We start from the raw sequence: 23,408 nt of genomic DNA on the forward strand, positions 1-23,408 counted from the left end.
TTCAAACATTGCGGATTTGTTCTTTAGAGAAGTCGCTAGGTTGCATGGAATGCCTAGGACTATTGTTTCTGGTCGCGATGTTAAATTCTTGACTTACTTTGGAATACTTTATGGGCTAAACTTGGCACAAAATTGTTGTTTTCTACTACTTGTCATCCTCAAACGGATTGACAAACTGAAGTTGTCAATAGAACTTTGGGAACACTTTTGCGTGCTATTCTTAAAAAGAACTTGGATTGAAATTTCTATGGACTTTATTTTGGGGTTGCCTAGGACTAAGAAGGGGAGGGATTCTATTTTTGTTGTTGTGGATCGATTCTCTAAGATTGCACATTTTATAGCTTGTCATAAAACCGATGATGCTTCAAACATTGCGGATTTGTTCTTTAGAGAAGTCGCTAGGTTGCATGGAATGCTTAGGACTATTGTTTATGCTTCAAACATTGCGGATTTGTTCTTTAGAGAAGTCGCTAGGTTGCATGGAATGCCTAGGACTATTGTTTCTGGTCGCGATGTTAAATTCTTGACTTACTTTTGGAATACTTTATGGGCTAAACTTGGCACAAAATTGTTGTTTTCTACTACTTGTCATCCTCAAACGGATGGACAAACTGAAGTTGTCAATAGAACTTTGGGAACACTTTTGCGTGCTATTCTTAAAAAGAACTTGGATTGACATTTCTATGGACTTTATTTTGGGGTTGCCTAGGACTAAGAAGGGGAGGGATTCTATTTTTGTTGTTGTGGATCGATTCTCTAAGATTGCACATTTTATAGCTTGTCATAAAACCGATGATGCTTCAAACATTGCGGATTTGTTCTTTAGAGAAGTCGCTAGGTTGCATGGAATGCTTAGGACTATTGTTTCTGTGACACCCTGACCCGATACAATTAAAATACAGCGGAATTTAAAATTTTCTTTCAAACATGGAAGGAGTTTCAAAATACATTTTATAAAAGTGTTTACAAAATAACAACATGATCATTCCAATGACATAACAAAATACAAAATATCATTAGTGTGATCATGTTACAAAATGGTACAAAATAATCATCCTTCCAATCTTCGTATGCATATGACCCCCATCCACAGTCAACGTCCCGGTCCGTCGCTCTTATCTGCATCACATGAAAATAACTGAAATGAGAATAAATCTCAGCAAGTGGAACTCTTACATAGCAATGATACATAGTATACACTGTAAAACATGGCTTTTAAATCATAAATACCATCGACTCTGAAACATGAATAACGTAGCAATAACTGTAGCAATAGCAATAGCAATAGATAGCAATACGATGGTATTTCTCTTTTCTATGGTTGGATTGATATCAATAGTATCTGTAACTGTGGTTGCCAATATCCCATCGATATAAATCGATAACTGTGAGGGGATAAAAGCCTATGGTCGATGATCATCTAATTGCATGCAATGCCATGGCTATGATAAATCAATCCAATAAAACATTTGAATTCTCAATAGCATTTAAGGCCGTCGTTTCGCAATCTCATAATATTTCTTGTATTCCCTTTATAACAATGGTGAGACATACAATGCCTCCAATAGATAATCAATGAAATGAATACATAGCAATGGATCAATGGAAGGGAATAACACTTTGAAACCTTTAAAACACAATACATATAATATCATGTGAGCAAAAAGGATGAAATTCCACTTACAAACCAATAGAACACCTCCAACTATACTCTTGGTACACCACCTACAACAATAATCCATAAATAACACCAATATCAAGACTAAATCCAAAAGTCCATGCTAAATAATCCATAGAACCATCAAAACATCAAATCCAAAATAACCCTTAACTCGAAACCTCATTAGAATCGCACCAAAAACTTACCTAAGCTTCCTTATACCACGGAGAACGATGATCTCAAGTCGGAAATCGAAACAAAGCCAAGAATCAAAGGTGGGAAGCAATTGAAATGGATGAAAACCCTTGCCAAAAGAGAGAAAATCGGAAATGGAGGAAAGAAGATAAGGTAGGTATGGCCAACAACTCCCAAAAAGTCACTTAAAAACTCGCCCATACTTACACCGCGGGTGCGCCAACACAAGCACCGCGGGTGCGCCATGCTCTCGGCATACCAAAATAATTCTCATGCACGATCACCGCGGGTGCGGTGCTACAATTACCGCGGGTGCGGTGCACACCGCGGGTGCGGTCCTTGCACTGCCGCGGGTGCGGTGATGCCACGGCCCTCCAAAACCAAAATCATGAATAGTACACCGCGGGGGCACTCATCTAAGAGCGCGGGTGCACTCTACTCACGGCAATGAACAGTAACAAAACAACTAAAAATCGATTCGAAACGCTGAAACGAACAATCAACACCAACTAACACCTCAAATAAATAATAACCAATAATACTATAGCCCAAAACACAACTATAAACGACTAATCATAAACCCAATTAACACAATAAAGCTTAAACCGTACCGTACACCGGCTCGGCTATTACAATCTCCCCTCCTTAGAGGAATTTCGTCCTCGAAATTGACGTCACGGCACGAACAACTCAGGATACCTCTCTCTCATCTCAGTCTCTGGTTCCCACGTAGCCTCCTCGATCAAATGGTTCCTCCAAAGGACTTTAACGATGCCGATCTCTTTGTTCCTCAGAACTCTAACTGTGCGATCCAGAATCTGAATCGGAATCTCATGGTAAGTCAAATTCGGCGTCAAGTCCAATGGCTCGTGGCGAAGAACATGGGAAGGATCTGCAATATACTTCCTGAGCATCGATACGTGAAACACATTATGGACTCTGTCAAGATCGGGCGGTAGGGCTAATCTGTAGGCTCGGTCACCCACTCTGTCCAATATCTCGAATGGACCAATGAATCTAGGACTCAACTTGCCCTTCTTGCCAAATCTCATCACACCCTTGAGAGGTGCTATCTTCAGAAAAACATGATCGCCAACCTCGAACTTCAAAGGTCTGCGACGAACATCTGCATAACTCTTCTGCCTCGACTGAGCAGTCTTCATCCTCTCTCTGATAACTGCAACAACATCGGCAGTCTGTTGGACCAACTCGGGACCCAACATCTTCCTCTCTCCAACCTCATCCCAAAACAAAGGAGATCTGCACTTCCTGCCATAAAGTGCCTCATACGGTGCCATGCCAATCGTCGCCTGGTAGCTATTGTTGTACGTGAACTCCACAAGTGGCAGCTTAGAATCCCAACTACCAGAATAGTCAATAGTACAAGCTCTGAGCATATCCTCCAGAATCTGAATGACTCTCTCCGACTGACCGTCGCTCTGAGGATGATAAGCTGTACTGAAAGCTAATCGAGAACCCAAAGCTCTGTGAAGACTCTTCCAAAACTCGGAGGTAAATCTAGGGTCACGATCAGACACAATCGACACGGGCACACCATGAAGTCTAACAATCTCGGCAATGTAGTCCTCGGCATATTGAGACATCGAATACGTCGTCTTGACTGGGAGAAAATGAGCCGACTTGGTCAATCTATCAACAATAACCCAAATGGAATTGAAACCCTTCTGCGTCCTGGGTAAACCAGTCACGAAATCCATAGTGATATGCTCCCACTTCCACTGAGGAATCGGCAAAGAAAGCAATGTCCCAGCAGGTCTCTGGTGCTCAATCTTTACCTGCTGACAAGTAAGGCACTGAGAAATGAACAAAGCAATATCTCTCTTCATACCTGGCCACCAGTAGAGTCGACGAAGATCCTGATACATCTTCGTACTGCCTGGATGAATCGAATAAGGTGCGGTATGAGCCTCTGTCAAGACGTCTCTACGAATATCGTCGCCAGAAGGAACACAAATGCGGCCTCTGAAAGTTACCAAATCATCACCATTCAGACTAAACTCTGAATTCCCTCTAGCCTCAGCTCTAGCTCTCAACTCTGTCAACTGAACATCAGTCGACTGCTCTCTACGGATCCTGTCCGTCAAAGTAGATCGAATGACCAACGCTGAAAAGCGAGCAATGGTACCTGGAATCACTAGATCAATCTCCTCTCTCTGCAAATCCATCAACAATGGTCTCTGAATCAAAGAACTCAAAGAAGCACTCGATTTGCGGCTCAAAGCATCAGCCACCACATTCGCCTTCCCTGGGTGATAGCTGATGGTCACATCGTAATCCTTGACAAGCTCTAACCACCTCCTCTGTCGCATATTGAGCTCTTTCTGCGAGAACAGATACTTCAAACTCTTGTGGTCTGTAAAGATCTCACACTTTTCGCCATACAGATAATGTCTCCAAATCTTCAGGGCGAAAACCACAGCTGCGAGCTCCAAATCATGCGTCGGATAATTCTTCTCATAATCCTTCAACTGGCGAGACGCATAGGCAATGACCTTACCTCGCTGTATCAACACTGCACCAAGGCCTCTCTTCGACGCATCGGTATAGACAACAAAGTCCTCTGAACCACTGGGCAAAGAAAGAACAGGAGCTGTCGTCAATCTGTCCTTCAACTCCTGAAATGCACTCTGGCAATCGATAGACCACTCGAACTTCACAGTCTTCCTCGTCAGATTGGACAATGGCAGGGCAATCTTGGAGAAACCTGAAATGAAACGACGATAGTAACCCGCCAAACCAAGGAAACTGCGAACCTCTGAAACAGTGGTAGGAATAGGCCAACTCTGAATCGCCTCTATCTTCAATGGATCAACAGCAATGCCATCTCTCGAAACCACATGGCCTAGAAAAGAAATCTGATCTAGCCAAAACTCACACTTCTTCAACTTGGCAAACAACCTCTTCTCTCGCAACAACTGAAGCACCACTCTGAGATGCTCTGCATGAAGCTCTCTGGTCTTGGAATAGATCAAGATATCGTCAATGAAGACAATGACGAAGCTATCCAGATAAGGCTTGAACACACGGTTCATCAGGTCCATGAAGACTGAAGGGGCATTGGTCAACCCAAAAGACATGACAAGAAACTCATAGTGACCGTACCTGGTCCGGAAAGCTGTCTTAGGGATATCAGACTCCCTAACCTTCAACTGATAGTAGCCAGACCGAAGATCAATCTTCGAGAACACAGTGGCACCAAGGAGCTGATCAAACAAATCATCTATCCGAGGCAACGGATACTTGTTCTTGACAGTCACTTTGTTGAGCTCCCTGTAGTCGATACACAGCCGCAAGGAACCATCCTTCTTCTTGACAAACAGAACCGGAGCTCCCCAAGGCGAAGAACTCGGACGAATAAAGCCTTTGTCTAAAAGATCCTGCAACTGAGTCTTCAACTCCTTCATCTCGGTAGGGGCCATCCTGTACGGAGCTTTAGAGATAGGAACCGTACCTGGAGCTAAATCGACCACAAACTCAACATCCCTATCCGGCGGCAAACCCGGAACATCATCCTCAAACACATCAGCAAACTCCCTCACCACATCAATATCATCTACATTCAACTTAATCAATCTATCAACATCCACAATAGAAGCAAGAAATCCATCGCAACCTCTACACAACAATCTCTCAGCCTCAAGACAAGAAATAAAAGGAAGGACCAGCGAAGTACCTGCACTGGCGAGCGCTCCTCCCTGGCCATCATCTGCAAAAGTCACCTTCTTAGCAACACAATCGATAACTGCACGGTAAGTCGAAAGCCAATCCATGCCAAGAATAACGTCGAAAGCAACCATAGGGATAACAATCAAATCAGCGAAGACAACTCGCTCCTCAATACGAACAGGGCACGCAAAGACAATCGATGTCGGGCACAACACGTCCCCCGAAGGCAAAACAACATTAAGATGAAGGGGAAGAATAGAAGGAACTATACCCAAAGATTTCAAAAATAATTCAGACATAAAAGAATGAGTAGCACCAGTATCAATCAAAGTAGTAGCTACTCTGCCTGAAATCAAAATAGTACTAAGGATCAATGAAGATTCACGATTAATACCTTCCTTCGTCATGGAAAAGATACGACCCTGCACCTTCCCTTGGCTATCTCCCCTCGGGCAATTCCTAGCAACGTGACCCGCCGCGCCACAACGAAAACAAGTATGAGTGCCCAATCTGCACTCTCCTCGATGATGCTTACCACACTTTGGACACTGCGGCTTCTCAGGATCAAATGGAACTGGAACTGGCGGAGGTCTAGGACTCGACTCCATCTTGCCCTTGCCCTTGAAACGATCCCTGCCCCTCTGATTAGAACCCTGGCCTCTCTGAGCAATGGCCTAGTGTCTCTCTTGCCTCTCCCGGGCAATGTCCTTCTCATCCTGCTCGGCCAACAAAGCTTTGGACACAATCTCCTTGAAAGTAACAGCCTTGGACATGTTGATGTCACGACGAATCTCAGCTCTAAGGCCTCGAATGAAATGAGCGCCTTTGTCCTTGTCGTTCGAAGCAATATACGGAGCAAATAGGCAACCCTCCTCGAACTTCAGAATATACTGGCCAACATCCAAGCTCCCCTGTCTAAGTTCCAAGAACTCCGTAACCTTCCTCGCTCGAAGTGCGTCGGGGAAATACTTGTCGTAGAACAAGTCAGTGAACTCTGACCACTTCAGTGTCGCAACATCAACTCCAACTTTCGTAGCATTCCACCAAATGCGGGCAGCCTTAACCAACATGAACACTGCACAGCTAATCCTGTCTTTGTCCTCATACTGGAGATGATCGAAGATAGCTTCAAGCGCCTTGACCCACTCGACAGCAACTAGAGGATCGGTGCTACCTGCGAATTCCGGTGGATCCATTCTCTTAAAAGAAGAAAAGATGGCATCAGTGCCAACAGCCTGAGCAACTTGACCTCTCACTTGGCCTCGACCCTGTCCTGCTCCTTGCAATCGGAGCAACTGCTGAATCTGATCGCTATGCACCTTGGCCTGCTCCTTAAGCAACTTGCCGAACTCGTCGACAACTCTCGAGGAAGAACTATCCTCACCCTCTGCTGCCTTACGCTTAGGAGGCATACTCTACAATTGCTCACAAGACACCAATCAATAAATATAACAATGGATAGATGCAAGAAAACATACCCGGACAGTTGAAAGTAGACGAAGTCATATGCATTGGTCCGAAGAACACCGCTCTGATACCACTAAATGTGACACCCTGACCCGATACAATTAAAATACAGCGGAATTTAAAATTTTCTTTCAAACATGGAAGGAGTTTCAAAATACATTTTATAAAAGTGTTTACAAAATAACAACATGATCATTCCAATGACATAACAAAATACAAAATATCATTAGTGTGATCATGTTACAAAATGGTACAAAATAATCATCCTTCCAATCTTCGTATGCATATGACCCCCATCCACAGTCAACGTCCCGGTCCGTCGCTCTTATCTGCATCACATGAAAATAACTGAAATGAGAATAAATCTCAGCAAGTGGAACTCTTACATAGCAATGATACATAGTATACACTGTAAAACATGGCTTTTAAATCATAAATACCATCGACTCTGAAACATGAATAACGTAGCAATAACTGTAGCAATAGCAATAGCAATAGATAGCAATACGATGGTATTTCTCTTTTCTATGGTTGGATTGATATCAATAGTATCTGTAACTGTGGTTGCCAATATCCCATCGATATAAATCGATAACTGTGAGGGGATAAAAGCCTATGGTCGATGATCATCTAATTGCATGCAATGCCATGGCTATGATAAATCAATCCAATAAAACATTTGAATTCTCAATAGCATTTAAGGCCGTCGTTTCGCAATCTCATAATATTTCTTGTATTCCCTTTATAACAATGGTGAGACATACAATGCCTCCAATAGATAATCAATGAAATGAATACATAGCAATGGATCAATGGAAGGGAATAACACTTTGAAACCTTTAAAACACAATACATATAATATCATGTGAGCAAAAAGGATGAAATTCCACTTACAAACCAATAGAACACCTCCAACTATACTCTTGGTACACCACCTACAACAATAATCCATAAATAACACCAATATCAAGACTAAATCCAAAAGTCCATGCTAAATAATCCATAGAACCATCAAAACATCAAATCCAAAATAACCCTTAACTCGAAACCTCATTAGAATCGCACCAAAAACTTACCTAAGCTTCCTTATACCACGGAGAACGATGATCTCAAGTCGGAAATCGAAACAAAGCCAAGAATCAAAGGTGGGAAGCAATTGAAATGGATGAAAACCCTTGCCAAAAGAGAGAAAATCGGAAATGGAGGAAAGAAGATAAGGTAGGTATGGCCAACAACTCCCAAAAAGTCACTTAAAAACTCGCCCATACTTACACCGCGGGTGCGCCAACACAAGCACCGCGGGTGCGCCATGCTCTCGGCATACCAAAATAATTCTCATGCACGATCACCGCGGGTGCGGTGCTACAATTACCGCGGGTGCGGTGCACACCGCGGGTGCGGTCCTTGCACTGCCGCGGGTGCGGTGATGCCACGGCCCTCCAAAACCAAAATCATGAATAGTACACCGCGGGGGCACTCATCTAAGAGCGCGGGTGCACTCTACTCACGGCAATGAACAGTAACAAAACAACTAAAAATCGATTCGAAACGCTGAAACGAACAATCAACACCAACTAACACCTCAAATAAATAATAACCAATAATACTATAGCCCAAAACACAACTATAAACGACTAATCATAAACCCAATTAACACAATAAAGCTTAAACCGTACCGTACACCGGCTCGGCTATTACAGTTTCTGGTCGCGATGTTAAATTCTTGAGTTACTTTTGGAATACTTTATGGGCTAAACTTGGCACAAAATTGTTGTTTTCTACTACTTGTCATCCTCAAACGGATGGACAAACTGAAGTTGTCAATAGAACTTTGGGAACACTTTTGCGTGCTATTCTTAAAAAGAACTTGGATTGACATTTCTATGGACTTTATTTTGGGGTTGCCTAGGACTAAGAAGGGGAGGGATTCTATTTTTGTTGTTGTGGAAAGATTCTCTAAGACTGCACATTTTATAGCTTGTCATAAAACCGATGATGCTTCAAACATTGCGGATTTGTTCTTTAGAGAAGTCGATAGGTTGCATGGAATGCTTAGGACTATTGTTTCTGGTCGCGATGTTAAATTCTTGAGTTAATTTTTGAATACTTTATGGGCTAAACTTGGCACAAAATTGTTGTTTTCTACTACTTGTCATCCTCAAACGGATGGACAAACTGAAGTTGTCAATAGAACTTTGGGAACACTTTTGCGTGCGATTCTTAAAAAGAACTTGGATTGACATTTCGATGGACTTTATTTTGGGGTTGCCTAGGACTAGAAGGGGAGGGATTCTATTTTTGTTGATGTTGATAGATTCTCTAAGATTGCACATTTTATAACTTGTCATAAAACCGATGATGCTTCAAACATTGCGGATTTGTTCTTTAGAGAAGTCGCTAGGTTGCATGGAATGCCTAGGACTATTGTTTCTGGTCGCGATGTTAAATTCTTGAGTTACTTTTGGAAAACTTTATGGGCTAAACTTGGCACAAAATTGTTGTTTTCTACTAGTCATCCTCAAACGGATGGACAAACTGAAGTTGTCAATAGAACTTTGGGAACACTTTTGCGTGCTATTCTTAAAAAGAACTTGGATTGACATTTCTATGGACTTTATTTTGGGGTTGCCTAGGACTAAGAAGGGGATGGATTCTATTTTTGTTGTTGTGGATAGATTCTAAGATGGCACATTTTATAGCTTGTTATAAAACCGATGATGCTTCAAACATTGTGGATTTTTTCTTTAGAGAAGTCGTTAGTGTGGGGACCCGGACGCTAATCAAGTTCTTAATCATAATTGGGACTAATTAATCAATTAAAAAAAGGGTCTAAATTTTTTTTTTAAAATGCGGAACGTAGTGAAGTAAAACTCATATACATATCAGTATAAAATACAATTCAAGTCCTGTACTGCATGCATTCAAAATAAACTAAGGTTTAACAACTAATGTCAAGTGTTCAACCCTATCTCTAATCCAAGTCCGGAGCCTCCACTCTAATCACGATCTCTCCTCATCTCCTGGATCCTGATCCTATCCCACCTGTTGTCAAGTACACATACAGACAAGACAACAGCCGGATAATTCCGGTGAGAATATAATCCCAGTATAAATCAATGAAACATGCAATCATATAAACAATATAAAGCATGTAATCAGGTAACAGATATATGTATCAAAATCTGAAACATAATCAATAGCAATCTGTCGACATAATTCTACAGTTCAGACTAGACTCAATCCTAGTCTAGGGATCCCGGTTTCCAGATGTGGTGTTCCTATATCGAATTCCGTAATAGAAGGAACTGTATTCCTATTACTCGATATAACCAATATCCTGGTATTCCTATATCGAATTCCGTAATAGACGAATTCTCATTTCCTATTACTCGATATAACCAAACATCCGGTGTCCTGACCTATCCGTCATGGACTGCAGTTCTATCTTTAATAACCTATCTTGAGACATCGTGCAATGTGCCGTGGCGATACCACCACTATCCGGCACTTCTGTCACAAGATAAATCGTCTACTAGCTGTCATCTAAAATCAAGAGAACAAGTATATCATCAATTCAATGCAAATATCAATGCAATAAAGTAAAGTATGTGATTTAGGGAAACCCAAGTCCAAACCGACTCAAGTCCATCTCCCAATACCACATTGACTTATACCTTTGTCTTCTCCGTCTGACGAAGACGATGATCTGTCCATATCAAATCTGAAATGACAATAACAAATACACTGTATCAATGTGTAACTCAATTCAAAATCTGTTCTGATCAATACTCAAATCAGTATACAATCTGATCAATATCTGAATAAGATACAATCTAAGTCATGTCATCGATATCACCATATAATCGAAATCATAACTGAATCTGATCAATCTGAATCAACTGATGTTTCAACGGCACAATAACACAGTCTTGTCACCCCGTCAATCTCAACATCACAGATATCATTTCTACATGCGTTATCAATACCATATCATCATTCTTCTAATTCTAGTATGTCAATATCTATTGAATTCACTCCGGATCTGTTGAAATTCATAACACAGACATACAGTATAATTTCTTCGATCTGACTTCACATATATACTGAATAGTCTATTCAGAACATATCAGAATAATCAACTCTCTATTCCTGAATCAAGAACAATACAATTCCGGTGTTTAATCTCAGATAATATCTTCTGAAATTCATAACAATTGTATAAACAGTCTGTGCTTAAATCTGACTTCGATTATACAATACCTACTGTAGCAGAAACACCATATCTGAATCATATTCAATTCTGACAATATGATATTTCTAAAATATCTCAAAACGTAACGAAACTTACGTCATTGTGTAGCTCGTGTCGAGAGGAACACGATACTGCTTTCGGATTCGAATTCTGATACACGGATTCTTCGAAATCACAAATCTAAAAGGCGTAAGGATTTTTCTCTCAACAGCTCGGCCCTTTCTGAAGTTTCTGAGGAATTACGTGTCATTCGCTTATATATATACTGCATGCAACTCTGGAAACGTGGCATCATTTTCTGCACAGCACGTCGCACCGCGGGTGCGGTCATGCTAGCACCGCGGGTGCGGTCATGTGCTGATCCTCATCCAAAATGTTCGAAGCAACGACCGCGGGTGCGGTGTTATCCTTACCGCGGGTGCGGTACCACCACTGTGGGGACCCGGGCTCTAATTCTTGTTCTTCGGGATTAAATGGATCATTAATATAAAAAGTGGGTCAAATTTTTCGCTTTGACATTAACTCAAATGAAAGCTAACACAAGAAGATTCTATGTTATTCAACAACATAATATACAAACATAAGATACAAATATGTTTGGTTTCAAACCATATTCGACAACTAGTAATTAAATACAGTACATGCCAAAAGTACAACTACTAGTTCTTCTGCTATGCCCGAGATCACAACGCTATGTCCATCTCTCATCCTCTGCGTGACCCAGATCCTGCCCCACCTGTTGTTATGCACACATACAGACATAACAACAGCCGGAAACTCCGGTGAGAACAAATCCCAGTATAAACATGTATACATGCATATAATCAATTAAACATGAAACATGCTATCATGAATGACATCATATGCACATGCAATGCAATGCGAATCAAACCATGTCTGGACTCGACTCGACTAGAACTCTAGGGATCCCGGTGTGAATAAGACGTCAATGGCTGTCACCTACCCTCCCACTCGGGGTGACTGTACGTCTTATTCCTAGACTTCGGTCTGAGCTGTATCAACGGCTGGCAATAGGAGTCGAGGCTGCTCCTAAGCTGAGATACACCGAACATCTAGATAGTTGACAATGACTGCCAACGACTCTCCTATCTTAAATGAAATGACTATCAATCTGTGACAAAGCATACTCATATTCATATCTGAATATCACAATACTCTTACATGCTTGAATACATTTCTATAATCAAAGCATAATCATGTAACAAGATTTGCATATAATTCTATAAACAAGTCATAAACATGTTACCATATATACAACAATACTAGTATGTGATTTTGGTTTGGGAAACTCAAATAATATCTTATTTGAGTTGTGGCTTCCCAAACAACATGGTTTATACCTTTCTTGTTGCTAAACCTTTATCGATGTCGAGGTTTCGATGTCGAAGTGAGGTATGATAAATCTGAAATGGCAATGTAGAGATGCATTCTATCAATATACAACTCCAAGCAACTCATATGAAATCCATATTCAATCTTGGTAACAATTGACGGCATAACGACGTGATTCTCAATACCGATAACTCAACCAATAATCAGTATATTCTCTACAAGCCATTGCATCAATAACAACACTCATAATTATCAACTTAGCCATGAGATATTATCCAAAATCTGCATATTTAACTCTAAATATGCTGGAAAATAGTAACAACCGCATACGATATCCGATACTCAACCCGCTAGTGAATATACAATGCTCCCTATGCCAAGAACACAATATAATCATCATATTACAATTTCCCCAATCCATAAAATCTGAATCATGATGAAATCAACGTAAACTTACATCACTTTGAAGCTAATGATGAGAGCAATTCAAATCTTAACTCGGAATACGATTCGGGTGACTAAATCGTGAGAAATCTGAATTCAAGTGCAAGACTTCTCCTTTTTCCCCCAAGCTTTTCCCTTTCTTTCCCTCTCTCGGCTATTCTCTCTGAGCAAGAAGAAAATGATGCCACCTCTATATATACCTTGCATGATTTGTAACACATGGCTTATTCTTCAAAGGCCACGCATGACCGCGGGTGCGGTGATCTTAGGAGCGCGGGTGCGCCATGCTCTCGGCCACCCTATCATTTTCTGAATTTCGAGGACCGCGGGTGCGGTCGCTGCACGACCGTGGGTGCGGTTGCACCACCGCGGGTGCGGTCTTGACCGCACCGCGGGTGCGGTCGTGCTTCGCACAAATTGTTCAACTTACTGTCACATACACCGCGGGTGCGGTATTCCTAGCACCGCAGGTGCGGTGTGGCTTCGGCCATGCTTGCTCAAAATTCCATAATTCATGCAATTGTTTATACTTTCATCTTATGACATGCATTCTCATATCTTCCGAGTCGTACGTCAATGAAGACTAATAATCTCGAGCCTTACATTTCTCCCCTTCTGAAAAATGATTTCGCCCTCGAAATCAAATATCATTCTATCAATGCAAGCATCAAAAGTAATAACATCAAAGTTAGATTAATACTCTCATCATTGGAATAACTCGGGGTGTTTCTGTCGCATGTCGGCTTCTGTTTCCCAAGTCGCTTCTTCGATACCATGACGACTCCATTGGACTTTCACTAGAGGAATAGTCTTCGTTCTGAGCTTCTTTTCCTTTTGATCAAGAATCTGTATCGGTTGTTCAACGTAGCTTAAAGTCTGATCAAGCTCAGCTTCGTCAGGACGAATGACATGAGAAACATCAGGCATGTATTTACGCAACATCGATACATGAAAGACGTCATGTATCCCAGATAGAGAAGGAGGAAGAGCCAGTCGATATGCTCGATCGCCAATCTTTTCTAGAATCTCGTAAGGACCGACGTATCTAGGAGACAACTTTCCGCGTTTGCCAAATCTCACAACGCCTCTGAATGGAGAAATCTTCAAGAATACTCTGTCTCCCTGTTCAAATACCAGCGGTCTACGTATAATGTTGGCGTACTTCGCTTGCCTATCTTGCGCCGTCTTCATCCTCTTCTGAATGACTTTCACTTTCTCTGTCATATCACGAATCATATCTGGCCCAAGTTCTGGTACCTCTGAGATGTCATCCCAGTATAGCGGAGATCTGCACTTCTTACCATATAAAGCTTCAAACGGTGCCATCTCAATGCTCGTCTGGTAGCTATTATTGTAAGAGAATTCGCAAAGAGGTAGGGAATCTTGCCAACTAGTGCCAAAATCTAGCACCACGGCTCTCAACATATCCTCTAAAGTCTGGATAGTCCTTTCTGACTGTCCGTCTGTCTGAGGATGATACGCAGTACGCAGGTGTAATGTCGTACCTAAGGCCTGCTGTAAACTGTGCCAAAAGTGTGAAGTGAATCGTGGATCACGATCTGATACGATAGGCTTTGGCACTCCATGCAATCTGACTACCTCTCGAACATATATCTCCGCCATCTGATCATGTCTGTAAGTCATTCTGTACGGAATGAAGCAAGCTGATTTGGTCAACCTGTCAATAATGACCCAAATCGCATCGCAGCCTCGGGAAGATCGGGGTAACTTCGTCACAAAATCCATGGAAATGTGGTCCCATTTCCATTCTGGAATAGAAAAACTCTGCAGTAACCCTCCGGGCTTCTTCCTCTCGGCCTTCACCTGTTGGCAGTTCAAGCATTTAGACACATACCCTGCGATGTCTGACTTCATCTGTTTCCACCATAACTGTGTCTTCAGATCATTGTACATCTTCCTGCCACCAGGATGAATGCTGAACCGACTACAGTGTGCTTCGGACATAATCTGATGCTTCAAATCTGAAACATCTGGCACAACAAGACGGTTATTCACGTACAAGATATGCTCACGCACCTGATATTCTGACAAGTGTCCGGATCTGACCATTTGAATCGATCTTTGCACATTCTGATCTGTTCGTTGTGCTTCTTTAATCCTCATGATCAAGTCTGGCTCAACTTGAACAACAGCAAGTCGTAGTGGCCTCCTATCTGTATCAAATTCTAATCCAGAGAAACAGCAATTTTCAACAACCTTCGTAACACCTATCGTCGATAAGGATAAGGAACAAACCTTTCGACTTAAGGCGTCTGCTGCTGCATTTGACTTCCCTGGATAATATTTGATCTCGCAATCAAAGTCTTTTAATAGATCAAGCCATCTAAGCTGTCTCATGTTCAACTCCAACTGAGAGAACAAGTACTTTAGGCTTTTATGGTCTGAATAGATCTCGAATTTCTCGCCATAAAGATAATGACGCCAGATCTTTAGTGCAAATATGATAGCCGCCAATTCAAGATCATGAATGGGGTATCGAGTCTCGTGAGTCTTCAACTGTCGTGAGGCATATGCGACCACATGACCTCGCTGCATAAGAACACATCCCAAACCTCTGTGAGAGGCATCACAATATACAACGAAATCACCCGTACCTGAAGGAATCATCAAGACAGGTGCGCTGGTCAGCCTCTTTTTCAATTCCAGAAAGCTAGACTCACACTCCTCAGACCATAGGAATGGCGCATTCTTCTGTGTCAATTGTGTGATTGGCTTCACAATACGGGAAAAATCTTGGATGAATCGTCTATAGTATCCTGCTAGACCCATGAAACTGCGTATCTCTGGCACGGAAGTCGGTCTCGGCCAACTGATCACAGCTTCCACTTTACTCGGATCTACAGAAATACCATCTCCAGATATGATATGTCCCAAAAAGACAACTCGATTCAACCAAAATTCACACTTTGACAATTTGGCATACAATCTCTCATTTCTCAGTGTCTGCAACACAATTCTGAGATGCTCTGCATGCTCATTCATGTTCTTAGAATACACCAGAATATCATCGATAAAGACAATCACAAAATCATCCAAATACCTCTGAAAGATTTGATTCATCAAGCCCATAAATACCGCCGGAGCATTTGTTAAACCAAAAGGCATGACAATAAATTTGTAATGCCCATACCTGGTTCGAAATGCTGTTTTCGGTATGTCTACATCTCGAACTCGGAGTTGATGATATCCGGATCGCAAATCAATCTTAGAATAAACAGATGATCCCTGGAGTTGATCAAATAAATCATCGATCCTCGGCAGTGGATATTTATTCTTTATCGTGGCCTTATTCAGTTGCCTGTAATCGATACACAACCGCATCGACCCATCTTTCTTTCGCACAAATAGCACCGGAGCGCCCCAAGGAGATACACTAGGTCTGATATATCCCTTGGCTAGCAGATCTTCCAACCGTGCTTTTAATTCTTTCAACTCTATCGGTGCCATCCTATACGGAGCTCTCGAAATAGGAGTGGTACCTGGAATCAAATCAATACTAAAATCTACCTCTCGCACTGGAGGTAATCCTGGAATCTCCTCTGGAAACACATCTGCAAATTCCCGTACTACTGGCAAGTCTGCCAATGTCGGGCTCGATTTCTGTACATCTACAGCATACACAAGGAACCCATCTGCTCCTTTCTGCAACAACTTATTCATAGTCAAAGCCGATACTAAGGGAATCCGAGATCTGGAACTCTTATCGTAGAATTTCCACTCTTCTGCCATTTCTGGTCTGAATCTGACAATCTTGTGGAAACAATCCACGGTGGCTTTGTACTTGGTTAACATATCAATTCCAACAATACAATCAAAATCATCTAACCCGAGTACTATGCAATCTAGATCAATTTCATGACCCTCAAACCGTAAGATGCAATGTCTAACCGTGGTCACAGCTATCAAACCACTTCCCAACGGAGAAGTAATAGACACAACATCTAACAAAGACTCAACAGGCAAGGAATGTAATAATGCAAATCGTTCTGATATGAATGTATGCGATGCGCCCGTATCTATCAATATATAAGCAGGATACCCGCAAAGAGAACAGTTACCTGCAATAACATCATCTGGGGCATCTTGTGCTTGCTCCTCTGTCAAGGCAAACACTTGAGCCTGTTGTCGGGTCGGCTGGCTCCCGGTCTGACCACCTCTGGCTCGAGGCTGGGTCTGTGCAGGTGGCGGCTGAAATGAGTGAACAGATGAAACTTGCCTCTCAGGCTGAGTCACTGAGGCAGACGACCCTACAGCCTGAAATCTTGATGCACCACTTCTCTGAGGACAGACCTTGGCATAATGCCCCGGTTGCTTGCATATGTTACACCTGCCCACTACACCCTGACACTGTTCTGTGGCATGCTTACCTACACAAGTACTGCAATACCCACTCATCAACTCTAAACTCTGGCCAGGACCTTTCTGTCTTGACCCGCTGGAGCTCGACGACCTGCTCCCAGCCCTCTTAAACTGTTTGCCCTTTGCTTTCAACTGATCTTTGCGTCCACTACTGCTACCACCACTTTCGAATTGAGGAGGAGGTTGTACTGAAGGTAGTGGCGGTCTCGGACTCGGAGCAACATACGGAACACTCCGCTGTCTCAGCAACCCTGCTTCAGCTCCTTTGGCACGATTCAACGCATCTGCGAAGTTGTTGGGTCTCCCCGTATTTACCAACGTAAAGATATCTGGATTCAGGCCATTTATAAACTGATCTGCTACGGCCTCATCACTACCTGAAACGTGAGGGGCAAAGCGAAGCAAAGAAGAAAATTTAGCAACGTACTCTTCAATGTTCAGTTGTCCTTGCCTCAGGTTTGCAAATTCAGCGCCTTTATCTTTACGGTAGGATACAGGAAAGAATTGCTGATAGAACTCCGTCTTGAATGCTTTCCATGTAACCTCGGTGCCACGCTGTTCTAGTGCTCTCCTTATATTCACCCACCAATACTTAGCCACGTCTTGCAGTTGATGGCCAATGAGTTTTACTCGCTTCTCGTCACTATATTCCAGAGACTCGAATAACATCTCGATATCCTCCAACCAACTTTCACATTCAATTGCATTTTCTGTACCCTTTAAGATCGGTGGTCGGAATGACTGGAATCGTTTTAATAAGGTCTCCATGGGCGTAGCAGTGACATCCATCGTATCACCAGATGTGCTACCCTGTTCTGGTACTGGTGGTCGTAAAGGAACGGCTGCTCTTCTAGGAGGCATGAATCTGCTATACAAATAGTTTAGTATACAATCTATACTAACTGTCTCAGCCCTCCTCTGATCATTTACCTCTGATCCAGAATCGGTTCTGATTCAGTCTTAACCAATACATGCTGTAATCAAATCAGATAATACAACACATAATAGGGAAAACAATAAATCATGATATGCTAGCATGATATAAACAAGGAAGATGACTCGATCTACCCCGCTCATTCTATTCTGTCTCAATCTACAGAACCTATGCTCTGATACCACCTGTTGTGGGGACCCGGGCTCTAATTCTTGTTCTTCGGGATTAAATGGATCATTAATATAAAAAGTGGGTCAAATTTTTCGCTTTTACATTAACTCAAATGAAAGCTAACACAAGAAGATTCTATGTTATTCAAAAACATAATATACAAACATAAGATACAAATATGTTTGGTTTCAAACCATATTCGACAACTAGTAATTAAATATAGTACATGCCAAAAGTACAACTACTAGTTCTTCTGCTATGCCCGAGATCACCACGCTATGTCCATCTCTCATCCTCTGCGTGACTCAGATCCTGCCCCACCTGTTGTTATGCACACATACAGACATAACAACAGCCGGAAACTCCGGTGAGAACAAATCCCAGTATAAACATGTATACATGCATATAATCAATTAAACATGAAACATGCTATCATGAATGACATCATATGCACATGCAATGCAATGCGAATCAAACCATGTCTGGACTCGACTCGACTAGAACTCTAGGGATCCCGGTGTGAATAAGACGTCAATGGCTGTCACCTACCCTCCCACTCGGGGTGACTGTACGTCTTATTCCTAGACTTCGGTCTGAGCTGTAACAACGGCTGGCAATAGGAGTCGAGACTGCTCCTAAGCTGAGATACACCGAACATCTAGATAGTTGACAATGACTGCCAACGACTCTCCTATCTTAAATGCAATGACTATCAATCTGTAACAAAGCATGCTCATATTCATATCTGAATATCACAATGCTCTTACATGCTTGAATACATTTCTATAATCAAAGCATAATCATGTAACAAGATTTGCATATAATTCTATAAACAAGTCATAAACATGTTACCATATATACAACAATACTAGTATGTGATTTTGGTTTGGGAAACTCAAATAATATCTTATTTGAGTTGTGGCTTCCCAAACAACATGGTTTATACCTTTCTTGTTGCTAAACCTTTATCGATGTCGAGGTTTCGATGTCGAAGTGAGGTATGATAAATCTGAAATGGCAATGTAGAGATGCATTCTATCAATATACAACTCCAAGCAACTCATATGAAATCCATATTCAATCTTGGTAACAATTGACGGCATAACGACGTGATTCTCAATACCGATAACTCAACCAATAATCAGTATATTCTCTACAAGCCATTGCATCAATAACAACACTCATAATTATCAACTTAGCCATGAGATATTATCCAAAATCTGCATATTTAACTCTAAATATGCTGGAAAATAGTAACAATCGCATACGATATCCGATACTCAACCCGCTAGTGAATATACAATGCTCCCTATGCCAAGAACACAATATAATCATCATATTACAATTTCCCCAATCCATAAAATCTGAATCATGATGAAATCAACGTAAACTTACATCACTTTGAAGCTAATGATGAGAGCAATTCAAATCTTAACTCGGAATACGATTCGGGTGACTAAATCGTGAGAAATCTGAATTCAAGTGCAAGACTTCTCCTTTTTCCCCCAAGCTTTTCCCTTTCTCTCCCTCTCTCGGCTATTCTCTCTGAGCAAGAAGAAAATGATGCCACCTCTATATATACCTTGCATGATTTGTAACACATGGCTTATTCTTCAAAGGCCACGCATGACCGCTGGTGCGGTGATCTTAGGAGCGCGGCTGCGCCATGCTCTCGGCCACCCTATCATTTTCTGAATTTCGAGGACCGCAGGTGCGGTCGCTGCACGACCGTGGGTGCGGTTGCACCACCGCGGGTGCGGTCTTGACCGCACCGCGGGTGCGGTCGTGCTTCGCACAAATTGTTCAACTTACTGTCACATACACCGCGGGTGCGGTATTCCTAGCACCGCAGGTGCGGTGTGGCTTCGGCCATGCTTGCTCAAAATGCCATAATTCATGCAATTGTTTATAATTTCATCTTATGACATGCATTCTCATATCTTCCGAGTCGTACGTCAATGAAGACTAATAATCTCGAGCCTTACAACCACCGCGGGTGCGGTCTTGTTCTTACCGCGGGTGCGGTGTGGCTTCGGCATAATCTTCCAAAATTCCATTTTTAATGACCGCGGGTGCATTCCTGTTCTGTGCGCGGGTGCGGTCGTGCCTCAAATAAAACTCTTATTATCTCATATCTTTTCTTCCCTCATTGCATGTCATGCATTCTCATATCTTCCGAGTCTCACGTTAACGAAATTAATAATCTTGGTTTATCAATTCTATAATTCTCGGGCATTACAGTTAGGTTGCATGGCATGCCTAGGACTGTTGTTTCTGGTCGCGATGTTAAATTTTTGAGTTACTTTTGGAATACTTTATGGGCTAAACTTGGCACAAAATTGTTGTTTTCTACTACTTGTCATCCTCAAACGGGTGGACAAATTGAAGTTGTCAATAGAACTTTGAGAACACTTTTACGTGCTATTCTTAAAAAGAACTTGGATTGACATTTCTATAGACTTTATTTTGGGGTTGCCTAGGACTAAGAAGGGGATGGATTCTATTTTTGTTGTTGTGGATAGATTCTCTAAGATGGCACATTTTATAGCTTGTTATAAAACCGATGATGCTTCAAACATTGTGAATTTTTTCTTTAGAGAAGTCGTTAGGTTGCATGGCATGCCTAGGACTATTGTTTCTGGTCGCGATGTTAAATTCTTGAGTTACTTTTGGAAGACTTTATGGGCTAAACTTGGCACAAAATTGTTGTTTTCTACTACTTGTCATCCTCAAACGGATGGACAAACTGAAGTTTTCAATAGAACTTTGGGAACACTTTTGCGTGCTATTCTTAAAAAGAACTTGGATTGACATTTCTATGCACTTTATTTTGGGGTTGCCTAGGACTAAGAAGGGGAGGGATTCTATTTTTGTTGATGTGGATAGATTCTCTAAGATTGCTCATTTTATAGCTTGTCATAAAACCGATGATGCTTCAAACATTGGGGATTTGTTCTTTAGAGAAGTCGCTAGGTTGCATGGAATTCCTAGGATTATTGTTTCTGGTCGTGATGTTAAATTCTTGAGTTACTTTTGGAATACTTTATGGGCTAAACTTGGCACAAAATTGTTGTTTTCTACTACTTGTCGTCCTCAAACGGATGGACAAACTGAAGTTGTCAGTAGAACTATGGGAACACTTTTGCGTGCTATTCTTAAAAAGAACTTGGATTGACATTTCTATGGACTTTATTTTGGGGTTGCCTAGGACTAAGAAGGGGATGGATTCTATTTTTGTTGTTGTGAATAGATTCTCTAAGATGGCACATTTTATAGCTTGTTATAAAACCGATGATGCTTCAAACATTGCGGATTTTTTCTTTAGAGAAGTCGTTAGGTTGCATGGCATGCCTAGGACTATTGTTTCTGGTCGCGATGTTAAATTCTTGAGTTACTTTTGGAAGACTTTATGGGCTAAACTTGGCACAAAATTGTTGTTTTCTACTACTTGTCATCCTCAAACGGATGGACAAACTGAAGTTTTCAATAGAACTTTGGGAACACTTTTGCGTGCTATTCTTAAAAAGAACTTGGATTGACATTTCGATGGACTTTATTTTGGGGTTGCCGAGGACTAAGAAGGGGAATGATTCTATTTTTGTTTTTGTGCATAGAATCTCTAAGATGACACATTTTATAGCTTGTCATAAAACCGATGATGCTTCAAACATTGCGGATTTGTTCTTTAGAGAAGTCGCTAGGTTGCATGGAATGCCTAGGACTATTGTTTCTGGTCGCGATGTTAAATTCTTGAGTTACTTTTGGAATACTTTATGGGCTAAACATGGCACAAAATTGTTGTTTTCTACTACTTTTCATCCTCAAACGGATGGACAAATTGAAGTTGTCAATAGAACTTTGGGAACACTTTTGCGTGCTATTCTTAAAAAGAACTTGGATTGACATTTCTATGGACTTTATTTTGGGGTTGCCTAGGACTAAGAAGGGGATGGATTCAATTTTTGTTGTTGTGGATAGAATCTCTAAGATGGCACATTTTATAGCTTGTTATAAAACCGATGATGCTTCAAACATTGCAGATTTTTTCTTTAGAGAAGTCGTTAGGTTGCATGGCATGCCTAGGACTATTGTTTCTGGTCGCGATGTTAAATTTTTGAGATACTTTTGGAATACTTTATGGGCTAAACTGGGCACAAAATTGTTGTTTTCTACTACTTGTCATCCTCAAACGGATGGACAAACTGAAGTTGTCAATAGAACTTTGGGAACACTTTTGCGTGCTATTCTTAAAAAGAACTTGGATTTACATTTCTATGGACTTTATTTTGGGGTTGCCTAGGACTAAGAAGGGGAGGGATTCTATTTTTGTTGTTGTGGATAGATTCTCTAAGATTGCACATTTTATAGCTTGTCATAAACCGATGATGCTTCAAACATTACGGATTTGTTCTTTAGAGAAGTCGCTAGGTTGCATGGAATGCCTAGGACTATTGTTTCTGGTCGCGATGTTAAATTCTTGAGTTACTTTTGGAATACTTAATGGGCTAAACTTGGCACAAAATTGTTGTTTTCTACTACTTGTCATCCTCAAACGGATGGACAAACTGAAGTTGTCAATAGAACTTTGGGAACACTTTTGCGTGCTATTCTTAAAAAGAACTTGGATTGACATTTCGATGGACTTTATTTTGGGGTTGCCGAGGACTAAGAAGGGGAATGATTCTATTTTTGTTTTTGTGCATAGAATCTCTAAGATGACACATTTTATAGCTTGTCATAAAACCGATGATGCTTCAAACATTGCGGATTTGTTCTTTAGAGAAGTCGCTAGGTTGCATGGAATGCCTAGGACTATTGTTTCTGGTCGCGATGTTAAATTCTTGAGTTACTTTTGGAATACTTTT

Source organism: Primulina eburnea, chromosome 3 (assembly GCF_022965805.1).
Source record: "Primulina eburnea isolate SZY01 chromosome 3, ASM2296580v1, whole genome shotgun sequence".
NCBI lineage: Eukaryota > Viridiplantae > Streptophyta > Magnoliopsida > Lamiales > Gesneriaceae > Primulina > Primulina eburnea.